This window comes from Lactuca sativa, chromosome 9, assembly GCF_002870075.4.
Source record: "Lactuca sativa cultivar Salinas chromosome 9, Lsat_Salinas_v11, whole genome shotgun sequence".
NCBI classification, from domain to species: Eukaryota; Viridiplantae; Streptophyta; class Magnoliopsida; order Asterales; family Asteraceae; genus Lactuca; species Lactuca sativa.
The window spans coordinates 33,870,736-33,877,275 of record NC_056631.2 but is presented as its reverse complement, the minus strand read 5'-3'; positions in this window follow the sequence as shown (position 1 = coordinate 33,877,275).

The window sequence follows — 6,540 nt, the reverse complement described above, 5'->3', positions numbered from 1 at the left end:
CTCTCTTCTTGTTGCCATGGTCGTAAAGCTTCTGAGCTAACCTTTTTGCATTGTCAAAAGTCTCTGGGTTTTCCGTAATCACGTTTCCTTGGATTGGGGAAGTTAATCCCTAAATGAACTGCTCAATCGTCTTCCCTTCTGATGTGATCATACATGGGCACAAAAGGGCTAGTTCACTGAACCTTGAGATGTAAGCCTCGATGTGTGAGTTTTGTACTATGAGATTCCATAACTCCTGCTCCAATTTTTGTACTTCCCCACGGGGACAATACTCTACCATCAACATTTCGTTGAGCTGCTCCCATGGCATGCCATTTGCCACTAGGAGTGTCATAGCCTCCACATGACCATTCCACCACGAAAGCGCTTGGTCGATAAACGTGCAAGCTGAAATTTTCACCTTGCATTCTTTAGGGCATCCGTAGATCTCAAAGACCGACTCGATCTTTTCCATCCATCGCTTTAAAGTTATCACGCCTCCCGTTCCATTGAATGTTCAAGGTTTGGCATTTGAGAAGTCTTTGTGGGTTTAGACTTTTGTAGGACCTTGGTTCATTCCTTGGTTCGAGCTTCCAGTTCCTTGACCGTTACCGCCACCATTGTTCCCAGTTTGAATGTGTGCCAAAGCTGTTTTGACTATAGCTGAGACTGCTGCTTGGAAAGCAGCAGAGTTCACCTCTGGCAAGGTGGTGGTAGTGGCGACGTGTTGTTATTCTTGCGAATTGGTCTCCTAGGCATCTTCTATCATGGAACAGAAGGACGGTGAACACATTATTATTTTTTATAGGTTGTAATGTTTTTGGTTGTACATATAAGTGAATCCATATAATATCACGAAATAAGAAATGCAGGACACGTAGCAAACAACAACATCACAATAAAACACATCACTGCTTCATTAATGATATAATATTCGTAGTACAGAGTATGAACATTTGTCCTATAAAAGGGCATACAATACATAAAGAAAATGTATAATCCAACATCATAACGGCCTTATGAGTAGTGTAGTAACTTAATCATAAAGCCAGTCCTACATACAATAGTACATAAAAAAGAACCATAACAATAGTGGTGGCGGGTGGAGCTGATCGTAGTCGCGTCGGGAAGTGTTTGGTGGTGCTGATCGTAGTCTCGCCAGATAGTCCCTAACCACCTCATGAGTCAATCTCTCTGCACGCTCAACTGCAGCTCTCATTGCAACCATCTGACCGACAGTTGCCTGTGCCTGCTCACCTATATCACGCGTCCTCCTAACCATCATTGGCAGGGCTCGATCCGCAGGTCCGCCGTGACTCAGGTCGTAATAGTCCTGGTTCATGTCGAATGGGGGACGCACCCCTTACTGTCGATTCCACCTCCTGATCTCTTGTGCCCATGGGGGCATAGGGCCATTGGGACCCATCCTATGCGAGGGAAACCTGGCTACGTATGGCGGATTAATGACTTCAGACTCCACATCCAAGTCATCTTCATTGTCACCGTCAGACTCCTTCTCCTTTGAGTCCACCATCGGTTATGCTGGTTCTTCCTCTGGTTCTTCCTCTTGTTCCGGGTCTAGCTATCCCATGTTCCCCTGTGTAACGCCTGTGTTTCCAGCCTCGTTATTAATATTGATATATTTGTCCAGGTTAACCTTTGTAACCCGTTTTGAAATAATAGAAGTGTATTATTTGAGTATTATGTGTTATGTGCTTAATTGTGTGTCTTAATTTAATTAAGAATAAAAATAAGCGTCAAAATGAAATGTTAGATAAAGCCAATATCTATGGATAATGTTGTAGTAGTTGAAACAAGGTTTCCGAATATATAAAGAATGTCGAAATCCAAGTTATAACGAAGAAGTTATGACTTGTCAAAGTTTCGCGATAGAACCGGCAACGCTGAATGACATAAAATGTAAAATTTACGTTAGTGCGATATTTAGCCTTAGTGATCTAAACGAATGTTGTAGAGTTCCTTAAACCGAGAGCGTGCATGAAAAGAACGCCCAAATCTGACTTCGTATGAGGAAGTTATGATTTTTCGAAGTTTCGACTTAGCGGTATGCAGCCCGAATACTCGAATAGAGATCGAGTGATATTAGCCAAAAATTTCTAAATGAGAATTGAAGATCTCATTGACAGTAGTCCAACGATAAAAAGACAGACGAAAACGGAGTTCGTATGCGAAAGTTATGAATTTCTGAAGTTCGGGGCGCGAAACCCCAAAACTGTCAGATACCACGACGTGGCAAGCAGTGCCACGATGTGGCGAGTCTTCTGACACCTCCGGGAGTCCCCCAGACGCAACTTGCGATGACACATGCAATGACGACCAAGCCCACGACGTGGAAAAAGGTTCCACGACCTAGAAAGGGCCAATTTTTCCCTATAAATAGATTTGAAGGGCCAACCGTTTAGGGTTGCTACATTCTCTCATCTCTCTCCCGTTTTACCTAGATTTACGTGAAAGAACTACCCTGAAGCCCCAGTATCAATCCCGAGCCCCGAAGCAAGTTCCGGAGTCCCGAAGATCCCAAGAAGTAAGATTCCCGAGCTGAAGCTCTGCCCGCGAGAAGCCAATTTTTGTGAAGATCTTCCAGATCTACCGAAGGATGCTACTTCTACAAGTCGTAGTGTTGTCTGATCATCTTCTGATCAAGTGAGTGTGTAGTTACTTTCTTCTAACGCATAATTATGAAGTATTTTATATGAAATACGTGTTATGTGTATAATTTTGTTGTTATGTGTGTGAATGTATATTCACTTTCTTCTATCGTATAGATCTGATTTATTCTCTATGAAATACGTGTTATGTGGGTTTGCCTCATCTGTTATGTGGAATATGTATTGAATGAGAATGCTATACGGGTTTTAAACTATGTATAAATATATATATTTTTATCTACTAATATGTTGGGTAGAACATGGGTAGATAGTTGATGTGTGATAAACAGATGAGAGGCCTCGATGTTGTTGTTGTTGATCTAGTTATTCAGCGGAGTATGGAACGCTAGCAGGTTCATAACATATAGGTGTTGTGAACGATGTGTTCACCGGTGTACTCTATCCCCCTCATGGTTGCCTTTAGGATATCTATTGTTAAGGAAACCCCTTAGCAGTAATGTCCGTCCCGATGAAAATCCTAGATTAGGTTGAGATAGATGTTGTTTTAGGGACATAAAGTGAGGATAACGGGAATGGGTAATCGGGTTATTGATGGTTGGTGAAATTAAATATAATTATTTATTGTGGGTTGAAAACCGTATATGCTCACCAGGCTCCCAAGCCTGACCCACTCAGTTTATTCATTTTACAGGTAGTGGCGCGAGGGCATAAGATGGTTGAATCATCAAGATGTTTTGTTTGCAAGTCTGTATATGTATATATTTGTTGAATGACTTGGAATGTTATCGTTTATGCTTTATGGTCTGTATCGGAACATGACATCTCGAGTTTTGATTATATAATGAAAATGTATCTCTTGATGAAATGCTTTGATAAATATTATTTTATCATATTTTGTTTTAGGAACAAATTCCGCAACTCTTTTAAATCAAAAAGATTTACTCTGAAATTATTTTAAAAAGCATAAATGAAATCGGTCTTTTCTGACCGAGATTTTGGGGATGGTACAGTTGGTATGAGAGCATTAGTTTAAGCGAACTAGGAATTTGTAGGATTTCTAGACTTAAACTTAGAATGCTAAGTGGATATTGTGAGATGTGTGTCTAATATATTATAGACACGAGCACTAGTATATTTTAGGAAGCTGCCTAAAATGCTTTTATGTGCTAAATGTTATATGTTGCCATGTATGATATTATTTGTTCGGATCTATGGTCTATTGCCAACCGGATCTGGAAACCTTATGTGTGTAGGATTCTAAGCGTACGTCTACGGTATTAGAACTAACATGTAAACGTTTCGGAGTGATAAGGATGATTTAATTATCTATCATGGATGAGGATCTAATTTCACCTTATTTGGTGTGTAGATCAAAAATGGTGGGAACAAGGAGTGTCGTTGGAAACGCGGATGAAAACAGGAATCAACCACCAGTGATTGAGCAAGCACTTGTTGTAGCAGCAGCACCAGAACCAATAACGATGGTTGGGGTGCAAGCCATGATTCGGGCTATGTTAGCCGAACAAAGGGATGAAATGCGACAGATGTTGCATGATAATAGGGACGAACCTATCATACCTATTGAGGAACCCGAATTGATTCCCGAGCAATCGGAGGAAGGGAACAATAGTCGAATGGTGAGTCAAGTTGGGACTCAAGTCTGTATATGTATATATTTGTTGAATGACTTGTAATGTTATCATTTATGCTTTATGGTCTGTATCGGAACATGACGTCTCGAGTTTTTATTATATAATGAAAATGCATCTCTTGATGAAATGCTTTGATAAATATTATTTTATCATATTTTGTTTTGGGAACAAATTCCACAACTTTTTTAAATCAAAAGGATTTACTTTGAAATTATTTTAAAAAACATAAATGAAATCGGTCTTTCCTGGCCGAGATTTTGGGGATGTCACACCCTGGTTAGGGTAATAAGGATCTCCGGGGTGAAGAAATCCAGCCATAGAGTCTGCAAAAAACTATATGAATGCAGGAAAATTGGATAGCATGCAAGAATATTCGTATAATATTTTAATTGTTTATGTTTGAGTTCCTTAAAAACTTTTTGGATATGAGGTAAGTTTCTATATTCATTGCCCACCATGATCACTCCCAAACATATATTGGTCGTATTTTGAATAAATATAGTTGATCAAGCTATATTTATCCTCAATATGACTATATAACTGTCCGGGTTTAACCATAATGTTCAATTCCTCCTTAAGCTTTTATTGTTATTGTAATGATGCACACATAGATATGTATTTTATTTTTTCCAGAGTTGTTTACTCCAATGTATTTATAGTTGCATATCTTGTATCATTAGATATGCCAGTTCACTATAAACAATGCTTTAATACCAATCTGTCACACCCCCAAACCGGAATAGCGGAAACGTCTAGGGGGTTGGGTGACTTCATCTTGTAATATCATCACAGTGTAAATAATTGAATGAAGACAACATCATCATCACACATATAATAATACAACCGTCATTGTTTACATCAGTGTGTTGGTTTACAAATTACATTCCTAAAATATAAGTGTATGATGATAACAAAAATACAACAAAATCCATGACTTCTTGAAGACCAACCTGCTTAACGACTCCCTGAGAATACAAGTTATTTTGAAAACGGTCAACAAATAAAATGTTGGTGAGTTTATAAGCATATTTTTATGAAAAGTTTGTATCGCTTTGTAAAAACCAGAAAATCCGATATTTTCTGTAAAAATGTTTTGAACGTTTTGTATAAAATCTGATGTTAAAGTATGTGTGTTTTCTGTTTGAAAATGTGTAAGAAAGTATTCAATGAACATCCTATATTTTTTGTTGTAAGTAGAAGGTAATGCATAATGTAAGTTTCCCAGAAAATCCGATATTTTCTGCGTGTAAAAGTGTTGTAGTCTAAAAACCCTAAGACCGTAAAATGGTGTTTGTATAGGATTGTAACTATATATATATATATATATATATATATATATATATATATATATATATATATATATATATATATATATATTCCGCAAATTTTACAGTGGAGTTAATTTCTATGTGAGTCGTTATAACCATGCTTGATATGACTGATTTGTCTGTCATGACGTTTTTCAGGCGTTGCTTGTTTAAGCTAAGACATTTGTCACCCTAGACTGTCCTAGTCTAGCTGTAGTGAACAGCTCAGGTGTGGGGATGTCAACCCCGTATAGATTTGTACACAAACTCTCTCTCTCCCTCCACGAGACTCTAGTTATAACTACAAGACTGAAGGTTATACACTAGGTAGGTACGGATGAAAGAACGTCTCACAAGAGCCTTAACTATGTTTATGCAAATATTGTGACATGCTATTTAATGTTTTAAATAACGTTTTCGTGCATGTATTTAGGTTACAAGGCCCAATGTGTATATACATGAATGAGTGAGGCCCAATAAGCATGAAATGAGTATACAAGGTCCGTCAAGCATGTAGATGGGTTAACAAGGCTCAATAAACATGTAAGGAGTATATAGGACCTATCAAACATGTAAATGGGTCACTAAGGCCCAATAACATCTAGTGAAAGTATCAGGCCCAATAAGCATGTGTGTCTTTAGGAGTAGCAGTGACTTCATCAATCTCTTTGAGCTCTTTGTCACGGCCCAATAACAATCCTAATGTTCTGAATCCAATAATTGAAGTTCGAACCATCAAAGATGACCCTGCCACACAAGTTCATGAGGGGGAAAGAGCCCGAAGTGTTTGAGCCAGAATTGGTGTTGGAAAACATCTGAAAAGAAAGACAAAGTTTAGATTAGATAAGAATCCTTCATATAACACCCAAATGAAATATTAAGGCTAGGACACAACACAATATTTTACAATTTGGAAGAGAGATGCTGTAATCCGATTTCAAAATATTTGAAGGTAGATAAATGACGATTTAC